The sequence below is a fragment of the Elgaria multicarinata genome, chromosome 6 (genome assembly GCF_023053635.1).
Source record: "Elgaria multicarinata webbii isolate HBS135686 ecotype San Diego chromosome 6, rElgMul1.1.pri, whole genome shotgun sequence".
NCBI classification, from domain to species: Eukaryota; Metazoa; Chordata; class Lepidosauria; order Squamata; family Anguidae; genus Elgaria; species Elgaria multicarinata.
The window spans coordinates 84,437,760-84,452,529 of NC_086176.1; the positions used below are offsets into that span (position 1 = coordinate 84,437,760).

General features: G+C 42.7%; 1 pseudogene; it reads right to left on the reverse strand.

Moving 5' to 3' along the window:
• Positions 1 to 13,029: 13,029 nt before the first annotated feature.
• LOC134400443 (far upstream element-binding protein 2-like) lies at positions 13,030 to 14,513 on the reverse strand (annotated as a pseudogene).
• Positions 14,514 to 14,770: the final 257 nt, after the last annotated feature.

Below are 14,770 nucleotides of genomic sequence, written 5' to 3' on the forward strand. Positions count from 1 at the left end.
ATTGTAGACCGTCGTCCATTGTTTGTGAGACTGCAGTTCTCTTTCTCCAGTCTGATTCATTCTGAGTCATACTGAACATATCCTTGTTGAAATGGGGCACGCAGCAGAGAGGGCTGTCGTGCTTGTTCTGCACCATTAGGTAATTGTATGAGTCTTTCTACGAGAAATGTCTGTTAGGCTGGCAGAGTACAAAAAAAATCCCAACAACAACTAAAGGAGTGTAGGCGTTAGTGAGAGAGCATGTAGACTCCAGGGGAAAGAAAAATATACCCGGTCCCATTGTAATAGGAAAAAAATGGTAACGTGACCCTGAATATGACAAATTCAACATCCTTTGGGTTATCATGTTTCATTCACACATGAAGATTTAAAAAAGCTACAGCTGTTTTTTTTGCAGAGCTTCATCTTGGGCCACATCACAAAATGAAAGCCTCATGATCAATTATCATAATAGCGAACTTGAATTCTCCAAGTGTGGATCTTTATATAGCCAAAACAGTAGCATTGTGTATTGTTGTACCTGGGTTTTACACCGTATCATGAGCAAGAGACTGCCCTCTGCCCTCTAGTTACAATCTAAATTTAGATGGTACTGTATGAGGGGAAGAAGACAACAGAGAGAATAGGGGTGGGGGCAGAGATGTGAAAACAAGGAGGAATGGGCACAAATGCAGTTGCTTCAGATGGAGATGCAGAATAAAGGGCCAATGGTTTACAGTGTAATTCTATATGTGACTATTCAGAAATAAATCCCCTGGAGTTCAATGAGGATGACTCCCAAGTCAGTGTGGAACCTTTTGGTTTATATGAATATCAATGTAGTTTGCCTCTGTCAACCATGGCAATTTGAGAAATTGACCTGGGCACTACCACAAAATGGGTGCATTGCAGATGAAATAATCAGCCTGCAGCCACCTGCCATCTTCATTGCCTCAGAATGTCTCTGAGCCTTACATGCAGCCGTAGACATTAAAGGGGAAAGAAGATGGAATCAGCTAGTCTTCACTTTGCTTTGAAGCAATCCCAGCTGCCAGTAAGACATTTTGTTGTTTAAAAAAATAATTTTAAAAGTAGGACGGATAGAGCACCTTGGTGGGTACCAAGAAAAATGCCTGAGAGCACATTGGTGCCTGCTGGCACCATATTACCTTCCCCTGGCAGAACTATTCCTAATAAACAAAGCAGTGCAAAAATAGAGTCCTGGTTCCTAGTAATTATCTTGACTCTGATGGGTTAAACTCATCAAACTATTCATGTATTGTCACAGAGTGACAGCCACAGAACCATTTGCCACAAACAGCTTTTTTCTTCTTTTTTTTGATACGATATCATTGCAGAGACATTGTGGCGTGCTCTCTACTGGGAGACATCAACTCGCTGAGCAGCCAGCTTCTAAACAGAGTTGTTAATTAATTCATTTATAGTAATTGACTGAAACGCAGATGGCTATCCAGGAAATAGTAAAATACCATTGTTTTCTATTTTTGGTAGGACGAAAACCCATCCTAGCAACAATAACATCACAATGAGAAAAACCTAGGGATGGGATATGTTGGAGGGACACTTGCTAGATGCTATGGTATGAAATATTTTCTCCTCTGTTTCTTGCCTGCTTTCCCACAGCTGATCAAGAAGGAGCAATAGGCACAGTCCATTAGAGAGGTCTTCTGTGCAAATCCAATTGAAATGAATGGTAGGGCTCTTGGTAGCACTCGTGTGCAATGTATTTGTTTAGATTTGTTGATATCCCAGCTGTCCAATTCAAATAGAACCACTGACCTCATGGCGGATGAAATGGCCTCACTTCAAGGTATCTTATGCAGGGGAACATCTAAGTGTTGTTAATATGTTTAGGCAAGCACTCAGAAGAATATCAGTGTAGCCCTGCTAGATCAAACCAAAGGTTTAGTCAGTCCAGCACCTTATTTTGGGAAGCCTACAAGGAGGACACAAAGGCAACAATGCAATCACGTTTTCTTTCATCATCTTCTGCTGATTAGGGAAGAGTAAAATGTCTGAACATTTGATTTGGAGTGAAACAGGTAACAGCCGGTTGGAACTGCAACACAAATTAAACCTCTTCTTTAAAACATTGGCCAAAGCACAATTGATTTGCTTCATTATCAAACAGAAACTGTGCTTTGTAGAGGATGGAAGGGAAGCAACTTCAATGAAAAACATGAAATGAAATTAGCATCAGATTACTCAAACATAACAGTATTAACATTCACCGAAATAGGGATCTTAACTGGATTTCTTACATGGGAAGAAGATAATAAATCAAGAAGAGGAAAAACATATGCTTGCGTTGTTTTCCAGATAGCACTGTTCTTACTTTAAATTTAAACCATGTTGCATTTTTTAAAAAACTTTGGGCTCTCTTACAGGGATAAATTATAAGAACATCTTTTTTAAAAAAACAACCGTGTTGCTTGCAGTAAAATCCATTATCACTCCTTTGTTTGAATTCAGTTCACATCGTCTTCTTGTGGGCTATAAAGAGGTTCACTCTGTTCCAGAACAGTAATCACAGTCCATTAAATTCTGTTCCCTGTAGTCTTTGTTCCCAGTTGCATTTGATACTGTAGGAGTTTGTGTGTGTGTATGTGTATGTGAATAAGAGAAAGACAGAGAGAGAATGTAGTATCTCAAAAGTGCATTTAAGGAGCTTCATAGAATTATCATGGGTTTTTACTATCTAATGCATTTAAGTCTAATGATGGGGCAGTATCCAAGCAAGCCGCTCAGCAAATGGAACCCACCACTAATTTTGTTCCACAAATGGGGCCCACTGCCATTTATGTTCCACTTGCGCAAAGGGGATTTAGGAATCCTTTAGGAATCCTAAAACAAGCAGAAATGCTTGTTTCAGGATTGGGACAGGTCAGTGGGGCTCCTTTATGTGAGCTCTGCCAACCAATTCGATTCTAGAAATGAGGGTTTCCACTCATTTCTCACTCCTAGAGGAAGTGCTCAATCCTTGTTGCAGAAGAACAAAATCACAGTGGGCTCCACTTGATCAATGCTCTGCTTGGATACTGCCCATGGTGTTTATAAAAGTTAAAACTGAAAAGGTCTGACTTGTTCACTAAGCAAAGGCAAGCAGAGAAATATAAATGTTATTCTGTAATAAGGATAGTTCCTCAAGATCCTACAAATTTCTCCTAACCTCAAGGAAATGTCATGGCTGATATAGACCCCTGCAGAATTTCCCCCCAAATTAGGATTTTAGTCATAGTAGTGATTTCTAAGAATCCTCCTGTGATGGAAAATTATCATGTGAGGAACAAGCCTGTGATAGTTCTAGAACTAACGATTTAACTTTTGACTGCTACTGTCTTTGATGCTCCAGGCAGGATATTCCACTATGAAAGTGGTGTGACAGTGGTATATAAAAGGCAGGAGCCACACTACTGCTTTATAGCGGTATTGAAGTGTACTGACATCTGTTGGGGCCCCTTGACACATAACATATACAGCTTTCATACAGCTATATCCTGCTTGGTGTAGATGTGTCATGTGTCCAGTACCCCTATAAAGCAATAGTGTAGATCCTGCAATGCACTTCAATACTGCCATAAAGCAGTAGTGTGGCTCCTGCCTTTCATATACCACTTTTATACTGCTTTCATAGTGGAATATCCTGCTTGGTGTAGATGAGCCCAGTGAAATCGAAATGGGAAGGGGGATGTCTTCACATCACAGACACCATCTCTCAAATCTGCCAAAACCCAATTTTATATCGGCTGGATTGTTTATCCTACTAGCTGTCAATTCCAGTGTCTTCTTTAAATTCCATACCAAAATATGTCTTGAGTTGTTTTTTCAGTGATGGCACCCACTCTCTTGAATGGTCCCTTGACTGGTTTGAGTGGCAGAAACAGTGGCAAGCTTTAAATGCCTCTTGAAAACATATTTGTTTACAGACATTATCCCTGATCTGCAATGGATTATGATACTGCTCTCTTTATTGTTGTACTTGCTGAAATTATTTTTATTTTATATTTATTTATTTATTACATTTATATACCACCCCATAGCTGAAGCTCTCTGGGCGGTTTACAAAAGTTAAAAACAGTAAACATTAAAAAGTATACAAAATTTAAAAACAACAACAGTATAAAAACAACAGTACCCATTTAAAAACAACAGTTCTGGGGGTCCATTCTGGGGGTCCTAAGTTTTTTTTAACAAACTTAGCGTTGTTAAATGGTGTTAAATGCTTGGAAGAAGAGAAAAGTCTTGACCTGGCGCCTAAAAGTGCCCAACTAGCTGTTGACCAGGGACCCACAAAGCAGGTTATGGTGCAACGGTACCTCCCACCCATGTTCCCCAGCAACTGGTGTATACAGACTTAGTGCCTCTGGAGGTAGCATGTAGCTATCAGAACTAGTAGCCACTGATAGCCTTCTCCTCCAGGAATTTATCCAACCCCAAGCCACCCAAATTGGTGGCCATCGCTACATCTTGTAGTAGTGAATTCCAAAGTTTAGCTACACGCTGTATGAAGAAGTACTTCCTTTTATTTGTCCTGAATCTCCCACCAATCAGCTCTATGGGATGACCCCGGGTTCTAGTATTATGGGAGATGGCAGTGGCACATCCTTCTCTTCCAAGCCTGGTTAGCCTTGCTGGCAAAAGGAAGTGTGGGACAGCCAGCCAGATGGACCTGCAAGGTCTGTGTACACAGTTTTAAAACAACTTTATGAGCTCTATCAGATGAACGTTTTATTGCATGCTCTTTACTGGGCACTCACAGATTTCCATGGGTCCCTCTCACGACGTCGTCTGCCTCCCACATGCTTCCCGCCCCTTCTGATCTTCTTTCCATGACAAAATAAGACCCCATTAAATCCGATATAGTTTTTCGAAGTGAAACTTGCCACATGATCTTTGTTTACTTCCTCTTCAGCACATGAAAGAAAGAGGAAGCTGCTGTCCCAGAAGCACAATTTGCTTTGCAGATGGATGTGGGGCTGAAGCGAGAGGTTGCTCCCTGGGGAAGGACCTTGCCGATTGTAGTTAGCAGAGCAGAGGGGGAGGAACTCTGTGGGAGAGAAGGTGGAAACGAAATGCCTTTCCCTTTCTCTGGTTCCCCCTCCCCCCATGCTGTCCTTTTCCACTGCTAATGGCAACCCAGGAATGAATTAATCTCATCTCTTCCCCACTGATGCTGCCCTCTTTTATTTCCTTTTGCCATGAGAGGGGGCAGTTTTGGCAGCTTTGGAGCACATTACTTCCTCTTTCTTCTCCATGATCGTCATCCATATGAAGCAAGAGGAAGTACTGTGGAACAGCAGCGGAGGTGGGGAAGCGACAGTAGGGAAATGTGTTTCTATCCCCCGCCCCCATCTGATGATTCTTTATATCCTTAGGTTTTGGGTAGCAGCGATCTGAGCCAATCTGATAGTGCCTTTGGGGAGAATGGCCAATGAGGGCACAGGAGGGGCAAAGGGGTGGACTTTTTGCTGCTCTTTTTAATCTAAGGTCAATACGTTCTGCTTTGAAATGGCGTTGCCCTGTGACTGCTCCCTGCAATGCTTTCTTTTGCCACTGGGGATGTTCGGGCAAAGGGATGTAAACAGCAAGAGCTGTCGCAGTTGTCACAATATTAGTAGTGATAGTAGTCCAGACCTGGCGGCAGCTGTGGCAGGGAGAGAGCTAGGGCTGGGCCCTTTTGAGTTGCTGGGCCCTCGGTAACTGCCCACCAATGCTGAACCCTGATACTTGGTTTGTAGTTTGGCATTAAGAACTAGTGCAGGTAGTGCAAGCAGATGTTGAAACAGGGCAGAAAGTGTAGAAAAGAGGGAGCCGCTTATCCTTACTGCCTCGCTTACTGCATTCTTCTGCTCTTTATAAGACTGGAACTACGGGATTTAAAGGGAAACTTGACTTTTAGATTATACTGTTTTGTAATTACCTCCTCCTACTGTCAGAGTATTAATCATACTGAGCAGGACGGGTTTTTTTTTACATATTAAATGTTTGACCTACACCAGTCACTGATAGTTACTGTAATATGAAGAAAATACATAGTATTGGACCTCTAGTACGTTAACCTTGTCATGCACTCAGCACATGTTCTGTCCCTCACATATGGCAAAAGTGCTGTAACAGCATATAATAATTCACCCGTTATGCAAATGTGTGAATTTGCATAATGTGAAATGGTTCTATGCTACTTCCAGTATCAGAGGCAGTATGCCTATGTACACCAGTTGCTAGGGAACATGGGTAGGAGTATGCTGATGCAATCATGACCTGCTTGTGGATTTCCTGTTGCAGCTGGTTGGCCACTATATGAGCAGAATGCTGGACTAGATGGACTCCTGGTCTGATTCAGTATGGCTCTTGTTATGTTCAACCTTCTACAGTCCAACACATCAGGAGCGAACCAAGCTGGGGAAGGCTGGTATGAGGCAGGAATATCTTTTAAAACAAACAACCCTTTTCCTGCCAATTTAACTACTTCACAAATGCTTTATCTGAGGCCACATAGATAAATCCTCCAAGGGAAATGTCAGCGATTACATGGTTCCAAAAGTCCTTACGCAACTAGAGAATTGCCATAATAATAAAAGAATCTGAACAATAGTTCTGGAAGACAAGCGCTGTTTATATGGAGTTTTGAAATCAGAATGTGTATTCAAAACAGACCTCAAAATGGAAGAAAATGCTTTGCCATGTCTTTTCATGATGTCTTTTACCTCTTGTCAGGAGGACAAATAATCAGACTTCATGGCTATGTTTCATAATGCCCACCGTAGTGCATTATGACCGAGTGCATGTATTTCATCATCAATAAGCAATCTCACAATAGAAACTAGTATTTAGGTAGGACGATATAAATGTATTATAATATAATACATTGATTTCAATTTCTGACTTCAGTTGGCCAATTCTGGAGAAAATAAAAGAAATATTTTTCAAATCATATTTTGAATGCTGAAGCGAAAGCTTTGACTGCAAGGCTTTGCGGTTGAGACTCTATCTTACTGTGAAACTGAAGAAATGCTTTTCTAGTGGTTTTGTTTTCTCATTTTACTGCATTGAAACTATTCCACTTTGAGGTCAGTAATGACCAACACACACACACACACCACCACCACCGACAAAAACTTTCACTAGGCCATTGCTGTAGCAACTGTTTCTGGGGCTTGGCACTTTGCCTGGTCTGAGAGATATACTGTATCAACTGAAGAAAAGAAATGGTGAGCTAAATTTAGTTCAGCGTGTGCAGTGCCCATCAGCATATTGGGAGAAGAGCTTCAGTACATTTGAAAGGGTGAGTGCCCCACCTTACTGAGCCCACAGCTTACTGAGAGAATGGAGGATCTGAGGAACCCAGAAACTGAGGGAATGGAAGGGCACTTTTGGAATGGAGATTTGCCAAGGTGGGATCGATACAAGTTGGGTGGAAAGGAGCATGAGTCTTCAAGATCTAATGTGGCAGTGAGAAAATATCTTAATATTTTGCCTATGATGTCAAAATGCTTCATGCAGGTATTTATTGTTTTGCCATGGTTTGAGCCTGTCAAGCCCAATGGTGTAGTGGAGCAAGGGCTTGCAGGGATGCAGCACTGGGACTTTTTGATTAGCAGGAACTCTGATGTCATCTGCCACCCACCTCTGAGAATTTCCTGGTCCCTCTGAGTTTAGCTGCAATCCTTACAATAGCTGAGGGGATAATGGATTTTCCCAGCAACAATCTATTATTCCCTGTTGTGATGCAAACTATTGGGTGGCTTGGTCTTGAGTGGGTAAATATTTTTATTTATTTATTAAAACATTTGTATCCTGCCCTGTATCACTAGGATCTCAGGTCAGCATACAGATAAAATTATGCAACAATATAAAAAAAATACACAGCTAAAAACAAATTAAATCATTAATCAAGCTAAAACTAATATAGAAATAAAAGCAGTAAAACCAATTAAAACAGTCAAAACAATAAGACCCATTAGCTTTACAAAAGACCTGCTCCTGTTGGAAAAGAAAAATAGTAGAACTAGTTTGTTGATATGGATCAACACAGCTTGGGACTCTCCTTGGTGGTGTGGCATGAGCTATTGCACATCAAAATTTACCATTGGTCAAGCCATCATTTATTTGTTCTGACTATGAACTACCGTTATGGTTGAATGTTGAAGAACAAAGAATGACCATGTGTAAGTATAAAACAAAACATTTGGAAATCTAGCTGTCTCAAATACATTTGGTCCATTCCTTACTCAGATGAGAATGCTAAATATTTTTTCTCACAACTATAATTGTGTGTGCATGATAAATGCTGGTGCTGATTGGAACAGCATGAGACAGCTTGAATGAACAAAAGGTATCTTCCCACTCACTGTCAATTGCTGTTCCCAATATTAATTTCACACACATGGCTGTATGTTCATACACACATATGCAGAGAATCTTTAATCCATCTCTTCCTTTTGAGTATAGCATGCTGTAGAGATATGCTTATCTCTCAACTAGTCCCACAGCTGTAGTAAGGAATAATCTTTGCACAGTGTTCTTTCTTTATTAAGGGTACCTAATAAAATATATAAATCCATAACTAAATATGGATTCCATATCTCTGTATTTAGGAAAGTTAACATGTTGGTGGCCAAGATAGATTTAAGAAAGAAATGTCTCTCAACCTGTTTTACCTCAAAAGAATGGTATGAGCATGTGTTCCGTTACAGCATGTTTGCACCAAAATCCAAAGAGTGTAAAAAGAGAGACAAACAGAATGATAGTATATCAACAGCTGAAGAGGAGTAAAGTGAAAGAAGAAGAGGAAACAGATGATGTGATTTAACAACTGAGCAATCTTAAAAATGTGGAAAATATCAAACTAACTAGAGAGAGTACAGCAAACACCAAATTGAAAGGGATCTTTTTTAAAAAACGTTTCTTTTTTTAAAAAGCTTATCAACTGTAGCGTGATGATACCAGCCTATATTTTAATTTTACGGTCCCCACCGCAGCTGGCTTTTCCCCTCCCTGTCCTGTCTGTTACTGTGCTTTTAGAATGTAAGCCATATGGCGGGCTGTTTTGTTTTATTCTGTATGGCACCATGAACATTGATGGTGCCATATAAATTATTATTATTATTATTAATAATAATAATAATAATCTAACTGAATTATTTATTCACTGATATTTATGGATCGCTTACATTGAAAAAAAATCTCTAAGCAATATACATACAATACAGTAAAAACCATAATAACATAATGTAAAAAACTTAGAAGAGACAATAGCATGACAATAAGGAATACAAGATCAGTGTTTTGGGAAAGCTTGTTGGAGCAAGTAAGTTTCCAGTTGGTGTGAGAAACCCGGAAGGGTTAGTGCCTGTCTAATTTGTATGGGGAAGGAGTTCCAAAGAGTGGATGCTGTGAGATTAAAGGTGCTATTCTGAGCCATCATGGACTGGACCTCTGATATCTGAGGCACCACCAGGAAGGCAATTCCTAAATTAGCAGAAAGAACACTGAGATCCAAAGAACAAGACATTAAAGAAGTTCCTACAAGGAAGTATGCTTGCAGTACAATCCAAAGTATGTTCCATTTGACTTAGGCCTTAGTAAGTGTGCTTAGGATTCCAATCTTAGAGCTCCATCACACCAGTGTTTTATCACACTCTTGTCATGCCTGGGTCGTCATTTTGCAATGCGTTACTCACATGATGTCGTCACTGTCCTGCACTCATCTTGCCTCTTCTGCCCTGTTTTCTGTCTTATTTTGGAGCAGGGAAAGTCTGGTTTAATTCCTCCATGCGAGATCAAAGTGCCATCCTGCTCCTGTGTAATTCCATCGGCATGCTATGGCCTTTGTTGGGGGCATGTGCTTTGAAGGGAGGTCTTGCTGATGAAAGAGGAGGGCAGGGTGGTTCTCCTTCTCCAGCACATGAATGGAGCCCTGCTGCCCAGTTGGACCTGGAAGGCTGGATGGATTTATGGGTTGGGATGGGAACGAAACTATTTCCAGCTCCAAACATCCTTGGACCAATGAACCAATGAACTGGAGGAGGAAGGAGAAAGGGCAGGGTGAGGTAGGGTGGGGTGGAGTGGGAGAGCAAAAAAGTCACGAGATGAAATAGCGCAACAGCGCATGCATGTGAAAAGTGACCAGCGTTTGCTGTGCTAATGAAATGGAAGAAAATCACAGGTGCATATCAGGGGGGAAATGTAGGTGTCATGGAGCTCTTAGAATCACATCCTGCAATCCAACACCTGCTTAGCTGGAGTAAGTGTCATTGAACTCAGTTGGACTTACTTCCAAACAAATGTACCACAATCAATACCATTGAACTAAATGGAACTTATTTCTGAGAAACAATGTATAGAATTGCTGTGTAAGTAAAGTATTCAAGGAGGTAAAGCTAAATATTAAAATCAACAGGAAGGGCATCACTTGTTACAAACCTGCATCAAGAGCATTATACATTAATCATGGATATAAATCCCAGTCATTTTCCTCAACTTCATTCAAGCATATGAAATTTATTTATTAACTCCCTGAGCTGTGATAGCTGGCATTTCTGGCATCTTTATTTTCTTGATGGAAAGCCTCTTTTTTCAGTTGCTGGCAAAAAAATAATAATAGTGGTGGTGGTGAGCAAAGAGAAAAGATAAGGAGGAAAAAGCATGAAGAACTTAAGAAGAATAAAAGCAGAAACTGTTCTCTGTTACAGTTATAATATTCAAAGTGCTAACGCCTTTAGTTCCTCATATGATATTATATGAGTTTGAAATTGAGATCATAATCTGATTTATATGTATAGCATCAGCACAACTCACCCACCCCAATATTCTTCCCCTCAGAATGGCTGAGAATGATTGCATGTAAGCTAAGGCAAGCCCTGGTGTCCACACTGGGGCGGGGGGGGAAATCCTTCAGAGTAAAACTGGCTATGCATTAATATGTGTCCGATTCTGCATATGCGTCATCTGTTTCTCAGCAAAATCTCCTCCGACAGTCCTGGGCTCTCTTGCAGTTGGCAGAAAGACTTGAAAGCATTGGCAAAGAATGGTCAGAATTCTTCCACACTTGACCCTGAAAATATGTATTTAATGTGTCATGGTCACATGTTTCTAACTGGCCACAAACGCTTTAAGTATTCCAAAAGTGGCAGCCCATTTGATCAGTAGCAAAGGAAGAGATGAGACATAATGGGACCCTACTGATGACAACCCACATGACAACTGTGGAAATGGAAGTCTCTGAGACGTTGGGGCTGCAATCCTATATCCACTCATTTTTGAAATTCTACATTGAAGGGATGCAATCCTATATATAAGATATATCTATAGTGCAGCAGCTTTACAATATGATAGAATACTATGCCAAAGCTACCTAGCAGGCATATCTTGAGCATATGATATATTTTTTCACCCCATCGGCTCGCATTTCCTCAGTATTCTTTTATTAATGAAAACATTAAAACCAGGGCTGTGTCTATACAATGCCACTTTGCGTCTTGATTACCCCAGAACCCTGCAACATTGCTGCTGTGGAGTGGCAGTGACAGAGTTACACGGGTGAGCATGGGCTACCCAGCCCAATGGCAGCCCCATTTTAAAAACAGCTCAATTCTTGCCAATTTTGGGCTGGAGTAAGCCACCCTGCTAAACTTCCCCCTCTCCTCCCCCCACCTCAAAAGAGGAAGGACTGAAACGAACCGCAGTTGCTCTCTGAACAGAAGTTACAATGCAGTACCTATATTTAAAAAATATATTTTTAAGAGAGAGGGAGGTGGGGGTCAGAGGAGGAAATAGCAGAATCAATACCTGACACAGAGGTGTCAATTTGCATCGGGGCTACGCCCACTTTATCAACCCAAACTGAAGCCAACAGCAATGGATAAAGAAACAGTCTGGTGGTATTGGAACAACTGAAAAAAGTCACGGTAAAATGACACCATGAAAAAGCACAGTTTAGGGGCAGGGGGAAGCCTGATGTGGCTACAAGTTGGTAGCTATATCATATAAAAAACGCAGCACCATTGCGCAGCCATGACGGCGTGTACAGGGTGTATAGACAAGCTCCAATCCAACACCATAACTGCAAACAAACTGGGCAGCACACTCTCTCAGGGAAAGCCTGAGTAAAGAAATGGGCCCTTAAGCATGCTAAAGTTGGTGCTGCCCAAATACCAGTGGGGAGGTCATTCAATCAGGTGGGTGTCACCATGGAGAAGGCCCTTCTTCCAGGTCTCTACAAGATGGCAAATCTGCAGGTTGTTTTGCAACCAGCAAGGCCTCTTCCAATTATCTTAATGATCAGACAGGTCTGTACTGGGGAAGGAAAACTGCCAGGTAACCTGGTCCCAAGCTGTTCAGGGCTTTATATGCCAATAGCAAGACCTTGTACTTGGCTCAGTAGGTAATAGGTTGCCAGTGCAGTTGCTTTAACCCCGGTGTAATATGTGCATGGCCAGGTGTTCCACTCAGCATCCTGGTTGCCACATTTAGCACCAGTTGCAGCTTCTGGACCAAGCATGAGTGTAGCTACACATAAAGGGCATTAGAGTAGTCTAAACATGAAGTTACGAATGCATAGACTACAGTGGCCAGGCTATCCCTATCCAGGAAAGGGCATAGCTTACATACCAACCGAGTTGGTATTAGCCGTTTCTCTCCACAGAAACCACTTGGGCCTCTAAACACATTGGTAAATATAGGAGCAGAAGCTGGTTGATCCTAACACGTTCTTGAGAACATGCAGAAATTGTACAGAAGCGAAGGACTATAAAAGTGAAGCTGGCAAACAAAGGAGATTTTTTACCAGGAGAGGTTACCAAAATGAAGTTATTCACAAGGCGCATGAGAGAGCACTTTCAACCACACGAAGTGAGAATTTCGGAACCAAAGACAAACAAAAAGGAACAAATCAAACAGTAGACAAGTATGCAGTTTGACCTATAACAAAAGCATGTGCATAAGAAACAGTGTTTTAAGATATTGGCACATCTTGGGAGATCTACCTATTTTTCAGAATACATCAGTTTTTGCTTACTTGAAGGCGGCATGGCCGAGATTCCCAGAAGAAACCCAGCAATCAGAGCAACAGGCCAGCTCCCTTCCCACCCCGGCACTTCCTGCAGCAGCCGCCTCTCTTTCCAAAACAAAAAGGTTCTCAGAGATGGGGAGGTTCACATTCAACTCACTGAGCCTGCTGTCCCTGCTGTGCTGGTGGTGGCACTGGGCCACCCGCGCCAGGCGTCTGTCCATAGTAGGCAGCTTGTTGTCTGTAGTATTCTGCCCAGGCTGCACTGTAGTCTGGCTGAGGTCCTGGTGGTGCTGCTGGCCCTGCCCCAGTGGCTACTTGAGCTTGCTCCTTATAATACTCTTCCCAGGCTTTTGTGTAGTCCTGCTGTGGAGGAGCTGCTGGCCTAATTTTTTGTAATATTCCTCCCATGCTTTAGTGTAGTCTGACTGTCCTGTGGGGGGGTGGCTGTGGTGGCTCTCCTTGCACTGGTGGCGCTGTGGGGGCAGGTGGTGCTCCTGGAACTGGGCCAGGGGGCTGCTGGTAGTAGTGCGAGTAATATGCTGCCCAGGCAGCGTTGGGGTCTGCGGCAGCGGCGGCTTTGCTTGGGTCATGAGGAGCAGGAGGCTGCCACTGTGGGTAGGCATTGCCCCAGCCTTGGGGTGGGTACTGTGGAGGCGGTGGCCCTCCAGGGTGAGGGGGTGCACTGGGTGGCCCTTGATTGAAAGGCCCGGGGTTGAAAGGCCCATCAGTGCCGGTCCAGGAGGTCCACCAGGCCCAGGTCCAGGTCCAGTCGGGCAGAGGTGACCCTCAATCTTCTCCTCAATGAGCTGCTTGGCATGATCAATCTGCTGAGGTGAGCCACGAATGATGAAGAGTTTGAAGCTGGGGTCTCCGTTGGGTGATAGCTGCCGAGAAATTTCTACAAAGGCTACTGTCTGCTGATTTATGGCCTTGACATTTTCTCCACCTCTGCCAATAACCCGCCCACACTTGTGAGTGGGGATAGAGAAGGTCATCTCTCCTCCAGGAGGACCCCAATTCCCCTGCCCTCTGCCTCTGCCTCCTGGAGGCATTCCTGAGCCAGGTGGACCTGGTGAGCCACTCCGAAGACTCTGGAGAAGGTCATTGATAATCCTGGCAGCATGTTCACATCTGTCAGGGGGACCCATGATATGGGCAATCTTCTCGGGACCCGTCCCATCATCTTGTTTGAACTGTATCCGAACTCCAGCATCATTTTGGATTTTCTATTTAACATCTTCATGTAGATGTTAAATAGTGTGAGGAGCAGGATGATACCCTGTGGCACCCTGCAGCAGAATTGCCAGGGAAATGGGGCACTATCCCCCAATACTACTTCCTTGAACTGTCCCTGCAAGTAGGAGCAGAAGCTTCCAATTTCCCACTCAAGGGGAAATGCCCAAAGAATACCAGTGGCAACAGTATCAAAAGCTGCTGAGAGATCAAGCAGGATCAACAAAGCTGCACTCTGTCTATCTCTGTCCTGCAAGAGGTCATACATCAGGACAACCAAAGCTGATTTCGTCCCTAAACCAGGCCTGAACCCAGACTGAAATGGTTCTAGATAATAGTATCCTCCCATTCACCACCCTCTCAAGCACTTTGCCCAGAAAAGGGGTATTAGTGACTGGATAGCAGGTGGTAGAAACCTCTGGATTCAGAAAGAGCTTTTTCAGGAATGGACACGCCACCACCCCCTTCAAGGCGGTGGGCACCATTTCATCATACAAAGAAGAATTCACCACTAATGCCAGATAT